At 38.6% G+C, this 16,372-nt stretch overlaps 1 pseudogene; it reads right to left on the bottom strand.

Annotated features, from left to right (window-relative positions):
• Positions 1 to 10,047: 10,047 nt before the first annotated feature.
• LOC106700984 (olfactory receptor 6C2-like) lies at positions 10,048 to 14,459 on the bottom strand (annotated as a pseudogene).
• Between the last annotated feature and the right edge of the window lie 1,913 nt (positions 14,460 to 16,372).

Raw genomic sequence — 16,372 nt, 5'->3', positions numbered from 1 at the left:
GATCCTCTACATAGAAAACCCTAAAGACTCCACCAGAAAATTACTAGAACTAATCAATGACTATAGTAAAGTTGCAGGATATAAAATCAACACACAGAAATCCCTTGCATTCCTATACACTAATAATGAGAAAACAGAAAGAGAAATTAAGGAAACAATTCCATTCACCATTGCAATGGAAAGAATAAAATACTTAGGCATATATCTACCTAAAGAAACTAAAGACCTATATATAGAAAACTATAAAACACTGGTGAAAGAAATCAAAGAGGACACTAATAGATGGAGAAATATACCATGTTCATGGATTGGAGGAATCAATATGGTGAAAATGAGTATACTACCCAAAGCAATTTATAGATTCAATGCAATCCCTACCAAGCTACCAACAGTATTCTTCACAGAGCTTGAACAAATAATTTCACAATTTGTATGGAAATACAAAAAACCTTGAATAGCCAAAGTGATCTTGAGAAAGAAGAATGAAACTGGAGGAATCAACCTACCTGACTTCAGGCTCTACTACAAAGCCACAGTTATCAAGACAGTATGGTACTGGCACAAAGACAGAAATATAGATCAATGGAACAAAATAGAAAGCCCAGAGATAAATCCACGCACATATGGACACCTTATCTTTGACAAAGGAGGCAAGAATATACAATGGATTAAAGACAATCTCTTTAACAAGTGGTGCTGGGAAATCTGGTCAACCACTTGTAAAAGAATGAAACTAGAACACTTTCTAACACCATACACAAAAATAAACTCAAAATGGATTAAAGATCTAAAAGTAAGACCAGAAACCATAAAACTCCTAGAGGAGAACATAGGCAAAACACTCTCTGACATCCATCACAGCAGGACCCTCTATGACCCACCCCCCAGAATATTGGAAATAAAAGCAAATATAAACAAATAGGACCTAATTAACCTTAAAAGCTTCTGCACATCAAAGGAAACCATTAGCAAGGTGAAAAGACAGCCTTCAGAATGGGAGAAAATAATAGCAAATGAAGCAACTGACAAACAACTAATCTCAAAAATATACACGCAACTCCTACAACTCAACTCCAGAAAAATAAATGACCCAATCAAAAAATGGGCCAAAGAACTAAATAGACATTTCTCCAAAGAAGACATACAGATGGCTAACAAACACATGAAAAGATGCTCAACATCACTCATTATCAGAGAAATGCAAATCAAAACCATAGTGAGGAACCATCTCACACCAGTCAGAATGGCTGCTATCCAAAAATCTGCAAATAATAAATGCTGGAGAGGGTGTGGAGAAAAGGGAACCCTCTTACATTGTTGGTGGGAATGCAAACTAGTACAGCCACTATGGAGAACAGTGTGGAGATTCCTTAAAAAACTGGAAATAGAACTGCCTTATGATCCAGCAATCCCACTGCTGGGCATACACACTGAGGAAACCAGAAGGGAAAGAGACACGTGTACCCCAATGTTCATCGCAGCACTGTTTATAATAGCCAGGACATGGAAGCAACCTAGATGTCCATCACAGATGAATGGATAAGCAAGCTGTGGTACATATACACAATGGAGTATTACTCAGCCATTAAAAAGAATACATTTGAACCAGTTCTAATGAGGTGGATGAAACTGAAGCCTATTATACAGAGTGAAGTAAGCCAGAAAGAAAAACACCAATACAGTATACTAACGCATATATATGGAATTTAGAAGGATGGTAACAATAACCCAGTGTATGAGACAGCAAAAGAGACACTGATGTATAGAACAGTCTTATGGACTCTGTGGGAGAGGGAGAGGGTGGGAAGATTTGGGAGAATGACATTTAAACATGTAAAATATCATGTAAGAAACGAGTTGCCATTCCAGGTTCGAAGCACGATACTGGATGCTTGGGGCTAGTGCACTGAAACGACCCAGAGGGATGGTATGGGGAAGGAGCAGGGAGGAGGGTTCAGGATGGGGAACACATGTATACCTGTGGCAGATTCATTTTGATATTTGGCAAAAAATAATACAATTATGTAAAGTTAAAATAAAATAAAATTAAAAAAAATAGATTCCAAGAAACAAATGACAACAAATACATGACGATCCCAAACCTATGGGATTCAGTAAAGCCGTTCTAATAGGTAAGTTTATAGGAATACAATGCTACTTCAAGAAACAAGAAAAGCATTAAACAGACAACCTAACTCTACATCTGAAGCAGCTGGAAAAAGAAGAGGAACAACAACAAAGAAAAACCCTGGTTAGGAGAAGGAAAGAAATTATAAAGATCAGAGCAGAAAAAATGAAAAAGAAATACCTGTGGCAGATTCATTTTGATATTTGGCAAAACTAATACAATTTGTAAAGTTTAAAAATAAAATAAAAATTTTTTAAAAAGGAACCAATAACAAAGATTAATAAAACTAAAAGCTGGTTCTTTGAGAAGATAAAATTGACAAAGCACTAGCCAGACTCATCAAGGAAAAAAGGGAGAGAAATCAAAATAACAAAATTAGAAATAAAAAGGAGAGGTTACAATAGACAACACAGAAATACAAAGGACCATAAAAGAATATTATGAGTAATTGTATGCTAATAAAATGGACAACCTAGAGGAAATGGACAGAGTGTTAGAAAAGCTCATCTTCCCAAGACTGAGCCAGGAAAAAGTAGGAATTATGAACATGACAATTACAAACACTAAAATCTAAACTGTGATAAAAAATCTCTCAAAAATCAAAGTCACAGGGCCAGATGGTTTCACATGGAATTTCTATCTAGCATTTAAAAAGAGGTTAATGCCTATTTTTCTTAAACTCTTCCAAAAAATTGCAGAAGGAACACTTCCAAACTCATATGCAAGACCACAATCCCCCACCCCCACCCCATACCAAAACCAGGCAAAGACAACACACACACACAAATTACAGGCCAATATCACTTATGAACATAGATGCCAAAAAAACCAACAAAATTCTGACAAAAAGAATTCAACAGCACATTAAAAAGCTCATACACCATGATCAAGATGGATTTATTTCAGGGATGCAAGGATTCTTCAATAAGCGTAAATCAATCAGTGTGATACACCATATTGACAAATTGAAAGATGAAAACCATGAGTATCTCAGTAAATGCAGAAAAAGCCTTTGACAAAATTCAGCACCCATTGATGTTAAAAATGCTTTAAAAAATGAGCATAGAAATAACCTACATCAACATAGTAAAGGCCATATATAAGCCCATGTCAAACATTATTCTCAATGGTGAAAAATATACAGAGTGAAGTAAGCCAGAAGGAAAAACATAAATACAGTATACTAACGCATATATATGGAATTTAGAAAGATGGTAACAATAACCCGTGTACGAGACAGCAAAAGAGACACTGATGTATAGAACAGTCTTATGGACTCTGTGGGAGAGGGAGAGGTGGGAAGATTTGGGAGAATGGCAATGAAACATAAAATATCATGTAAAATGAGTTGCCAGTCCAGATTCGATGCATGATGCTGGATGCTTGGGGCTGGTGCACTGGGATGGCCCAGAGGGATGGTATGGGGAGGGAGGAGGGAGGAGGGTTCGGGATTGTATACCTGTGGCGGATTCATTTTGATATTTGGAAAATAAAATAAAATTAGAAAAAAAAAAAAAAGCATTCCCTCTAAGATCAAGAAAAAGGCAAGGGTGTCTACTCTCACCACAATTATTCAATGTAGTTTTGGAAGTCCTGGCTGTGGTTTAGATAAGAAAAAGGAATTAGAGAAGAAAAAGAAATAAAAGGAATCCATATCAGAAAAGAAGTAAAACTGTTTGCGGGTGAAATGATACTATACATAGAAAACCCAAAAGAAACTATCAGAAAATTGTTAGAGCTAATCAGTGAATTCATTGGAAAGGAAATGGCAACCCACTCCAGTGTTCTTGCCTGGAGAATCCCAGGTATGGGGGGACCTGGTGGGCTGTCATCTATGGGGTTGCACAGAGTCAGACATGACTGAAGTGACTTAGCAGCAGCAGCAGCAGCAATCAGTGAATTCAGCAAAGTCATGGGATACAACGTATACACAGATCAATTGTATTTCTATATACTAACAATGAAAAGTCTGAAAGAGAAATTAAGGAATTAATCCCATTCACCACTGCAACAAAAAGATAAAACATCTAGGAATAAACCTACTTAAGGAGACAAAAGAACTCTATACAAAAAATTATAAGACACTGATGAAAGAAATCAAAGACAACATGAACAGATGGACAGAAATTCCATGCGTATGGAAAGGAAGAATCAATATTGTGAAAATGACTATGCTACCAAAAAGTCTAGATTCAATGTGATCCCTATCAAATTACCAATGGCATTTTTTCACAGAACTAGAACAAAAATTTTACAATTCATATGGAAACACAAAAGACCCTGAATAGCCAAAGCAGTCTTGAGAAAGAAAGATGGAGCTGGAGGAATCAACCTGCCTGACTTCAGACTATACTACAAAGTTACAGTCATCAAAACAGTATGGTATTGGCACAAAAACAGAAATATAGACCAATGGAACAAGATAGTGAGCCCAGAGAAAAACCCATACATCCATGGGTACCTTATTTTTGACAAAGGAAGTAAGAATATACAATGGGGCAAAGATAACCTCTTCAATAAGTGGTATTGGGAAACTGGACAGGTATATGCAAAAGAATGAAATTAGAATACTTCCTAATGCCATACACAAAGATAAGTTCAAAATGGATTAAAGACTTAAAAGTAAGACCAGTCAGTTCAGTCGCTCAGTCGAGTCCGACTCTTTGCGACCCCATGAGTCGCAGCACGCCAGGCCTCCCTGTCCCTCACCAACTCCTGGAGTTCACTCAGACTCACATCCATCGAGTCAGTGATGCCATCCAGCCATCTCATCCTCTGTCGTCCCCTTCTCCTCCTGCCCCCAATCCCTCCCAGCATCAGAGTCTTTTCCAACGAGTCAACTCTTCGCATGAGGTGGCCAAAGTACTGGAGTTTCAGCTTTAGCATTATTCCTTCCAAGGAAATCCCAGGGCTGATCTCCTTCAGAATGGACTGGTTGGGTCTCCTTGCAGTCCAAGGGACTCTCAAGAGTCTTCTCCAACACCACAGTTCAAAAGCATCAATTCTTCGGTGCTCAGCCTTCATCACAGTCCAACTCTCACATCCATACATGACCACAGGAAAAACCATAGCCTTGACTAGATGGACCTTTGTTGGCAAAGTAATGTCTCTGCTTTTGAATATGCTATCTAGGTTGGTCATAACTTTCCTTCCAAGGAGTAAGCGTCTTTTAATTTCATGGCTGCAATCACCATCTGTAGTGATTTTGGAGCCTAGAAAAATAAAGTCTGACACTGTTTCCACTGTTTCTCCATCTATTTCCCATGAAGTGATGGGACTGGATGCCATGATCTTCGTTTTCTGAATGTTGAGCTCTAAGCCAACTTTTTCACTCTCCACTCTCACTTTCACTTTCATCCTCCTCACTTTCTGCCATAAGGGTGGTGTCATTTGCATATCTGAGGTTATTGATATTTCTCCCGGCAATCTTGATTCCAGCTTGTGCTTCTTCCAGTCCAGCGTTTAGTAAGACCAGAAACTATAAAACTCTTAAGAGGAAAACATAGGCAGAACACTTAATGACATCAATCAAGAGAAGATCTTCTATCACCCAGTTCTTAGAGAAATGGAAATAAAACCAAAAATAAACAAGTGGGACCTATTTAAACTTAAAAGCTTTTGCACAGCAAAGGAAATTACAAACAAGGTGAAAAGATAACCCTCAGAATAGGAGAAAATAATAGCAAATGAAACAACTGACAAAGAATTAATTTCCAAAATATACTAGTAGCTCATACAACGCAATAATAGAAAAACAAATAACCCAATCAGGAAGTGGGAAAAAGACCTAAACAGACATTTCTTCAAAGAAGCCACAAACACATGATGCCTAAAAAACACATGAAAAGATGCTCAACATCACTCATTATTACAGAAATGCAAATCAAAACTACAGTGTGATACCAACTCCTACCAGTCAGAATGGCCATCATCAAAAAAGGCTACAAACAATAAATGCTGGAGAGGGTGTGGAGAAAAGGGAACGTTCTTGCACTGTTGATGGGAATGTAAGTTGATACATCCACTATGGAAGATGGTATGGAGATTCCTTAAGAACTAGAAATAAAACCACCACATGACCCAGCAATCCCACTCCTAGGTATATACCCTGAGGAAATCAAAACTGAAAAAGACACATACCCCAGTGTTCACTGCAGCACTATTTACCATAGCTAGAACATGGAAGCAACCTAGATGCCCATTGACAGATGCATGGATAAAGAAGTAGTGGTACATATATACAATGGAATATTACTCAGCCATCAAAAGGAACACATTTGAGTTAGTTCTAATGAGGTGGTTGAACCTAGAGCCTATTACACAGAGTGAAATTAGTCAGAAAGAGAAATATAAATAGCATATACTGACACATATATATGGAATCTATAATGATGTTACTGATAAATTTATTTTTAGGGCAGCATTCAAAAAAGACATAGAGAATAATAGGCTTATGGACCCAGAGGGAGGGGACGAAGGAGAGGGTGAGATGTATGGAGAGAGTAATATGGAAACTTACAATACCATATGTAAAATAGATGACCAATGGGAATTTGCTGTATGATTCAGGGAACTCAAACGGGGCTGTGTGACAATCTAGAAAGGTGGGATGTGGAAGGAGATGAGAGGGAATTTTGGGAGGGAGGGGAAATGGGTGTACCTATGGCTGATTCTTGTTGATGTTTGACAATAAACAACAAAACTCTGTAAAGCAATTATCCTTCAAATAAAAAATAAGGTGGCATAAAAGAAAAGAAATACATGCTGCAATTCGATTTTGAGGAAAAACAAAACATAGAAAACTTAAAAAGTATAAGCAATTTATACCAATAAAAGCATTGCAAACAGTAAAAACATTAATATAATTATATATAAAATATATGCTATAGATATTATATAATACAATTAATACAATGTTTAATATTATCCCAGAGGGCTCGAGATACCTCATTTGAGTAAATTTTTTGGAAAAATGATGTACAATCTTTTATGCACTGGGAAAGAATGGTTGATAATGTAGTAATGCTTAGATTTCCTGAAAAAACAGCTTGTATTTTTTAAAAATATATTGTGTGATTTTCAAGGAATTTTCTTTATAAGAAGACTGTACAGGTAGCTTGATTAAGTCAGTACAGAAGGGAAGATCAAATCTAAATTTGGAAGAAACAAAATAGTTTATAAAATTATTTATGAATAAGAAATAAGAAAATTATAAATTGTTTATAAATAAGAAAATTGTTTATGAATCCTGACTTCAACATGCTCCTAATTCTTTGAGACCAATAGAATTCTTTTGACTAAGTCATAAAAGGCTTGTCAAAATGCAGTACTTGGATGCAATCACAAAAATGACAGAATGATCTCTTTGTTTCCAAGGCAAACCATTCAATATCACAGTAATCCAAGTCTATGCCCCAACCAGTAATGCTGAAGAAGCTGAAATTGAATGGTTCTATGAAGACCTACAAGACCTTTTAGAACTAACATCCAAAAAAAGATGTCCTTTTCATTATAAGGGACTGGAATACAAAAGTAGGAAGTCAAGAAACACCTGGAGTAACAGGCAAATTTGGCCTTGGTATACAGAATGAAGCAGGGCAAAGACTAATAGAGTTTTGCCAAAAAAATGCACTGGTCATAACAAACACTCTCTTCCAACAACACAAGAGAAGACTCTACACATGGACATCACCAGATGGTCAACACAGACATCAGATTGATTATATTCTTTGCAGCCAAAGATGGAGAAGCTCTATACAGTCAGCAAAAACAAGACCAGGAGCTGACTGTGGCTCAGATCATGAACTCCTTATTGCCAAATTCAGACTGAAACTGAAGAAAGTAGGGAAAACCACTAGACCATTCAGGTATGACCTAAATCAAATCCCTTATGATTATACAGTGGAAGTAAGAAACAGATTTAAGGGCCTAGATCTGATAGATAGAGTGCCTGATGAACTATGGAATGAAGTTCATTACATTGTACAGGACAGGGATCAAGACCATCCCCATGGAAAAGAAATGCAAAAAAGCAAAATGGCTGTCTTAGGAGGCCTTACAAATAGCTGTGAAAAGAAGAGAGGTGAAAAGCAAAGGAGAAAAGGAAAGATATAAGCATCTGAATGCAGAGTTCCAAAGAATAGCAAGAAGAGATAAGAAAGCCTTCCTCAGCAATCAACGCAAAGAAACAGAGGAAAACAACAGAATGAGAAAGACTAGAGATCTCTTCAAGAAAATTAGAGATACCAAGGGAACATTTCATGCAAAGATGAGCTTGATAAAGGACAGAAATGGTACAGACCTAACAGAAGCAGAAGATATTAAGAAGAGGTGGCAAGAATACACAGAAGAACTGCACAAAAAGGAACTTCACAACCCAGATAATCATGATGGTGTGATCACTGACCTGAAGCCAGACATCCTGGAATGTGAAGTCAAGTGGGTCTTAGAAAGCATCACTACGAACAAAACTAGTGGAGGTGATAGAATTCCAGTTGAGCTATTTCAAGTCCTGAAAGATGATGCTGTGAAAGTGCTGCACTCAATATGCCAGCAAATCTGGAAAACTCAGCAGTGGCCACAGAACTGGAAAAGGTCAGTTTTTATTCCAATCCCAAAGAAAGGCAATGCCAAAGAAAGCTCAAACTACTGCACAATTGCACTCATCTCACATGCTAGTAAAGTAATGCTCAAAATTCTCCAAGCCAGGCTTTAGCAATATGTGAACCGTGAACTTCCTGATGTTCAAGCCAGTTTTTGAAAAGGCAGAGGAACCAGAGATCGAATTGCCAACATCCACTGGATCATCGAAAAAGATGAGATTTCCAGAAAAACATCTATTTCTGCTTTATTGACTATGCCATAGCCTTTGACTGTGTGGATCACAATAAACTATGGAAAATTCTGAAAGAGGTGGGAATACCAGACCACCTGACCTGCCTCTTGAGAAACCTATATGCAGGTCAGGAAGCACCATTTAGAACTGGACATGGAACAACAGACTGGTTCCAAATAGGAAAAGGAGTACGTCAAGGCTGTATATTGTCACCCTGCTTATTTAACTTATATGCAGAGTACATCATGAGAAATGCGGACTGCAAGAAACACAAGCTGGAGTCAAGATTGCCGGGAGAAATATCAATGACCTCAGATATGCTGATGACACCACCCTTATGGCAGAAAGTGAAGAGGAACTAAAAAGCCTCTTGATGAAAGTGAAAGTGGAGAGTGAAAAAGTTAGCTTAAAGCTCAACATTTAGAAAACGAAGATCATGGCATCCAGTCCCATCACTTCATGGGAAATAGATGGGGAAACAGTGGAAACAGTGTTAGACTTTACCTTTTTGGGCTCCAAATTCACTGCAGATGGTGACTGCAGCCATGAAATTAAAAGACGCTTACTCCTTGAAAGGAAAGTTATGACCAACCTAGATAGCATATTCAAAAGCAGAGACATTACTTTGCCAACAAAGGTCCATCTAGTCAAGGCTATGGTTTTTCCAGTGGTCATATATGGATGTAAGAGTTGGACTCTGAAGAAGGCTGAGCGCTGAAGAATTGATGCTTTTGAACTGTGGTGTTGGAGAAGACTCTTGAGAGTCCCTTGGACTGCAAGGAGACCCAACCAGTCCATTCTGAAGGAGATCAGCCCTGGGATTTCTTTGGAAGGAATGATGCTAAAGCTGAAACTCCAGTACTTTGGCCACCTCATGCGAAGAGTTGACTCATTGGAAAAGACTCTGATGCTGGGAGGGATTGGGAGCAGGAGAAGAAGGGGACGACAGAGGATGAGATGGCTGGATGGCATCACTGACTCGATAGACATGAGTTTGAGTGAACTCCAGGAGTTGGTGAGGGACAGGGAGGCCTGTCGTGCTGCGATTCATGGGGTCGCAAAGAGTCGGACATGACTGAGCGACTCAACTGAACTGAAGTGAACTCATTTGTTTGTTCCTCAGTGTATAAATAGAGGGGTTTAACATGGGAGAAATGGAATTATTAAGTATATATACTCCTTTATTAATGGTAATTTCATCTTTTAATGATGGTTTGATATAGACTAAGATGCAGCTGTCATAGGTGATCAAAACCATAATAAAGTGGGAAGAACAGGTGGGAAAGGCTTTTGTACTTTGCTGGGCAGTGGGGAATCTTAGAATTGTTGTGATGATATACATGTAGGACAAAACAACACATGTAAGAAACATGATAAATATCAAACACAGCCAACAATGGTCATTTATTTGATGATACATGGATCTGACCATGATATCTTCAGAAGTGGATTACCATCACATAGAAAAAATGGTCAATGGCAGAGTCACAGAATTCCAGGTCCAATCCCAAGTGAAATGTTGGAATATTGATGGAGAAAGTGGTCATCCAACAGCAGAAGACAAGCATTTTGCAGAACCTGTGGTTCATGATGGTCATGTAATGTAGGGGTTTGCAGATGGCTACATAGTGATCATAGGACATGGTGGCCAGCAGAAAAAATTCTGTTCCTGCAAACACATATGTAAAAAAATATTTGGGATAGACAAGCATTGTAGGTAATGGTCCTGTCTCCTGTTGATATACTGTATAAGAATCTAGGAATGCAGGCAGAAGTGAATAAGATGAATAAGATGAAAATAAGATGAATAAGTGAAAAATTTTGGGGAAAAAAGTACATTGCAGTTTTAAGATGAGAACCCAGTAATATGAGGATGATTATGACCAGATTTCCAATTATACTCAACATGTAGGTGATGGGAAGAAATGTAAAAATAAACATTTGTATTTGTAGGTCATCTGTTAATCCTAGGAGGATGAATGTGACTACTGGCGTGTGGTTTCTAATTTCTGGGTCCTTATTTCTGCACAATCTGCCTATAATACTGAGGGAAGTAAGATCTGAGAAGATGATAAAATGTTTTATAATAGTTGTTGTTTAGAAAAGCAAAACAATGTATTTTATATGTACCTTCTTTTACTCAGTAATGAGCATTTTTAACTAATTCATGCTGTTAGCTCTTTTGACATATCACTTGATAGGTTATAAACTTGGCTTTCAAATATTTCTGATCAAAAAACATGTGAGATATACATTTTATATTGTAGTTTACTGTACATGCACACACATGCATACACAAATATATATATTTCCATGTATTTATAAGAATTTCAATAATAACTAACTCTTATGTGCCCTGCTCTCTGATGTTTTCTATATAGTATATAAAAATATTAACCACAATGCTGTAAATGTAAAGCTAACATAATGCTGTAAATCAAGTATACTTCAATTTTTAAAATAAATACAAAAAATCACCTCAGTTTTATAATCTGCCCAATGGTCATAAACTGTATTAAAAAAAAAAACAACTTCATTTTTTAAGGGATTCTTTAAATAACATTGTCCAAGTAATATGCCCTTTTCAAAACTTTTAAAAATATACACTATTCTGTTAATTTATACTTTGGAATAGATTTTTTTTTCATAGCACTCTTGTACCCTAGCGAGCATTAATATCATGAACTTTGGGATATCACTTTTTCTAAGAATTTTTCCCATATCAATAACTGAAAATTTACAAAGTTTAATTATCTGCTTGAAGGTTTTTGTTCCTGGATAAGTTGAAAAAAGTTGAGGACGCTGTTTCATTGCCATGAGTGAATCTAGACTTACTCTACAAAAGACAGTTCCTGTATTAAAAATTCCTTTCCCAGGTCTTTCCCATGACTTTCTGCAACTGTTTATGCCTTTACATGGCTGTCACTGATTTCCCACTGTGGTGCAAAACATAGAGAGCATTTGACATTTATGGAATTCATTATGTGAAAGAATGTTTTATAACAGCTGAAGGATATTATTCTTGTGTGCTCAGCCACAAAATAGTGTCTGACTCTGTGACTGCCTGGACTGTAGTCCGCTAGTCCATGGAATTTTACAGACAAGAATACTGGGGTGGGTTTCCATTTCCTACTCCAGGTTATATCCCTGACCCAGGAGTCAAACCCGTGTCTCTTGTGTCCCCTGCATTGGCAGGTAGATTCTTTACCACCAAGACACCTGGGAAGTCTTGTTTATCTTTCAATCTGATATGTATTTGTATGATACACTCTGACATTTTTTAGCAAGTCATTGATGTTATAGTCAGCTCTATAAGTATTAAATGTTTTCTCCAGTCTGTCTTCTATCCTTAGCTTCTAATAATTGTCTCTAGCTCCAGACTTCCAACATACTCCACAACTACTTCTGGGGCATTTAACATTGTCCTGGAGGTCTCTGAGATTGTCCTCATTTCTTTTAATTCATTTTTCTTTTTTCCTCTCTGATTCATTTGTTTCTACTATTGTATCTTCTACTTCACTAATCCTATCTTCTGCCTCTATTATTCTACTATTTGTTCCCTCCAGAGTGTTGTTGATCTCATTTATTGCATTATTCATTATATATTGACTCTTTTTTATTTCTTCTAGGCCCTTGTTAAACCTTTCTTGCATCTTCTCAATCCTTGTCTCCAGGCTATTTATCTGTGATTCCATTTTGATTTCAAGATTTTTGATCATTTTCACTATCATTATTCGGAATTCTTTATCAGGTAGATTCCCTATCTCTCCCTCTTTTGTTTGGTTTGGTGGGTATTTATCCTGTTCCTTTACCTGCTGGATATTCCTCTGTCTCTTCATCCTGTTTATATTGCTGTGTTTTGGGTGGCCTTTCTGTATTCTGGCAGTTTGTGAAGTTTTCTTTATTGTGGAGTTTCCTCGCTGTGGGTGGGATTGTATGGGTAGTTTGTCAAGGTTTCTTGGTTAGAGAAGTTTGCCTCAGTGTTCTGGTGGGTGGAGCTGGATTTCTTCTCTCTGGAGTGCAATGAAGTGTCCAGTAATGAGTTATAAGATGTCAGTGGGTTTGGAGTGACTTTGGGCAGCCTGTATATTGAAGCTCAGGGCTGTGTTCCTGTGTTGCTAGAGAATTTGTGTGGTATGTCTTGCTCTGGAACTTGTTGGCCCTTGGATGGTGCTTGGTTTCAGTGTTGGTATGAAGGCATTTGATGAGCTCCTGTTGATTAATATTCCCTGGAGTCAGGAGTTCTCTGGTGTTCTCAGGATTTGGACTTAAGCCTTTTGCTTCTGGTTTTCAGTCTTATTTTTACAGTAGTCTCAAGACTACTCCATCTATACAGCACCATTGATAAAACATCTAGGTTAAAGATGAAAAGTTTCTCCACAGTGGGGGACACCCAGAGAGTTTCACAGAGTTACATGGAGAAGAGAAGAGGGAGGAGGGAGTTAGAGGCGACCCGAAAGAGAGGAGGTGGAATCAAAAGAGGAGGGAGCAAGCTAGCCAGTAATCACTTCATTATGTGCGCTCCACAGTCTGGACCGCTCAGAGATGTTCACGGAGTTATACAGAGAAGAAAAGAGGGAGGAAGGAGACAGAGGTGGCCAGGAGGATAAAGGGGGGGAATCAAAAGGAGAGAGACAGATCCAGCCAGTAATCAGTTCCCTAAGTGTTCTCCACCATGTGGAACACACAAAGAGAGTCACAGCGTTGGGTAGAGAAGATATGGGGGAGGGAGGAGATAGAGGTGACCTGGTGGAGAAAAATGAGAGTCCAAAGGGGGAGAGAGAAGTCAAGCCAGTAATCTTGCTCCCAAGTAAAAATGGGTACTGAAGATTGGGTTCTTAAAGGTACAAAATTGATAACAAATACCAAAAATCAAAGATTAAAAATCTAGAGTAGAGGTTGGATTTTCAATAATACAATATTAAAGAAAAGAGAAAAAAGAAAAAAAAACAAAGTCACAAAAATTACAAAATATATATATATGAAGTTTGATTTAAAAATAGGGTCTTTCTCTTTTTTTTTTGCAAAAATTTCTTTTGCAAAATAATAGTAGGTTATAAAGATAAAAATTAAAGGAGTAATAGAGGACTTAAAATTTAAAAAAATAAAAAATGATAGTAAAAATAGTAAAAATATATCTAGGACTTTCTCTGGTGTTGTTGTGGGCAGTGTGGGATCAGTTCATTTTTGGATAGTTCCTTGGTCTGGCTTATATTTCTCAAGATCTATAGGCTCCTTGCCATGTAGTCAGTACTAACTACAGGGTTTTAATCTATTGCACCTGTCACTTCCAAGACGGTTCCCTCGGTTTTAGCTTCTTCTGTTTGCTGGTCTCTTCAGTGTCTGATTTCCACCCTGACACAAAGGGGGTGGTGGTGGTCGCTTTTTAAGCCTCACTTGTTCAGTCGCAGCTGTGGGGAGGGAGGGACGCTGCAAACAAATAACACTGGCGTGTGCTCACAGTGTCTCAGCCACACTGGGCCTGTCCCTGCTCATGGCGCATGTGCCCTCCCTGCCCACACTGCTCAGGCTCTAGGTTGCTCCACCGGTAACCATCCGAGGCCGCCCTGGGCTGCATGCACCTCCCAGGTCTAAGCCACTCAGGTTCAGGCACTTGGGTAGTCCTCAGAGGTGCAGATTCTGTTGGGCCTGCATTTTGTGCCCCTCCCAGGTCCGAGCAGCTCAGGTGATGAGGTGTTTGGCGAGCGCAGTTGCTGCAACTTATCGCCTCCCTCATCCCTGCCGCTTGGTTTTCTGGGTGTACAACTGGCACGCCTTCTCAGGTGGATGTTGACTGTCCAGAACCCTCAGAAGCCTTTGTTAGCAAAGAAGCCTGCTTGCAGTTAGGTAGATAATGCCTCTCTGGGGCTGCGATTGCCCGTTCTGGCTCTGGCTGCCTGTCACTAGAGGGGCATGGTCTGCAGCGGGATAGCTTTGTTCAGTCCTTTGTTCTGTGAGCGGGCCTGACGGTATCTTAGGTTAGGGCTTTTCACGTGGTACTATCCCACAGTCTGGCTTGCTAGCCCAACTTAGTTCCCTCAGATTGTGCTTGGGGCATTCAGGCCCAGTCCTTACTCTAAGCAATGCAGCCTGCGCCTCCCTGCCTAACCCCCACTTGCTAGTGGCGGGTGCAGGCCTCTGCGCTGCTTCTCCGCTGGGGGAGTTACCGCTGGACATGTAATTTGTGGGTTTTAATTATTTATTTATTTTTCCTCCCAGTTATGTTGCCCTTTGTGGTTCCAAGGCTTGCCACAGACTCGGAAGTGAGAGTGTTTCCTGGTGTTTGGAAACTTCTCTTTTTTTAAGACCCCTTTCCCGGGATGGAGCTCCATCCCTACCTCTTTTGTCTCTCTTTTTGTCTTTTATATTTTTTCCTACCTCCTTTTGAAGACAATGGGCTGCTTTTCTGGGTGCCTGATGTCCTCTGCCGGCATTCAGAAGTTGTTTTGTGGAATTTACTCAGAGTTTAAATGTTCTTTTGATGTTGTGGGTGAGAAAGTGTTCTCCCCGTCCTATTCCTCTGCCATCTTAGGACCGCCTCTCTCAACTACTTCTGATATGGTATCTGAAGATACCACTCTACTGAAATGACACTTGGCAATTTTAGCTGTTGTTTCTGTAAGTTTCAATGAAATGTGGCCCATTTTACTTGCACTTTTTATTGTATCTGGCACTGTCAATCACTCCCTCTTCTTATGTTGTTCTAGACACATTGTTTGTACAATATCTACACTTCTGGTTTTTGTCTGCCTTTCTTGTTTCTCCTTCATTAGAACCTCTTCTCCTATTCATCTATTTCTCACTTCACCTGTACATCATCTTCTCTGCTTATTTTGCCTTTTCTTTGAAAATTGATGAAACCATGATGTCAATTTATCATTTAAAATTTGATAATTATCCAAAATTGCATATTTGATATGATCTCTTTCAAGTTTAAACATTTTCACCTGATAATTTCACACTCCCTGAAAGCACACAGGTTCACAATGGAATACCTCCTCAACTGCATCTCTGTTCACTCCTTGCTTTACTTCCTGTTTCCTGTACTAAAACAAAAATCCAACATGGATTGCCCTATATTAGTAACTGAGATCAAGCTAGAGTTTTCTCAGAAAAACACTAACTTGAAACTCTTTGACTCTGCAGGTATTTTCACTTAATTATGCTGTTTCCCTGACTTAAACACAGGAAGTTCTATTTGTTTGGCAGCCTTCAGTAATGGAGAGTGGCTCTAGAAACACACCATAGTGAGAGTCGGGTATTGTTGTCATCTTAGGTAGACTACCTGTTTGGAAAGTGGTTTTATCTAACCATTTATGATTTTCCCCTCCTCATGACTCCATCTGTTTGTTCCTTCTGACCTATATCTGGCATTTAGTGACTTGTTCCTCTGTTTTCTGTTCAGGTTC

The sequence above is a fragment of the Bos mutus genome, chromosome 5 (genome assembly GCF_027580195.1).
Source record: "Bos mutus isolate GX-2022 chromosome 5, NWIPB_WYAK_1.1, whole genome shotgun sequence".
Taxonomy (NCBI): domain Eukaryota; kingdom Metazoa; phylum Chordata; class Mammalia; order Artiodactyla; family Bovidae; genus Bos; species Bos mutus.
This window is presented reverse-complemented; position numbering and strand designations above follow the sequence as displayed.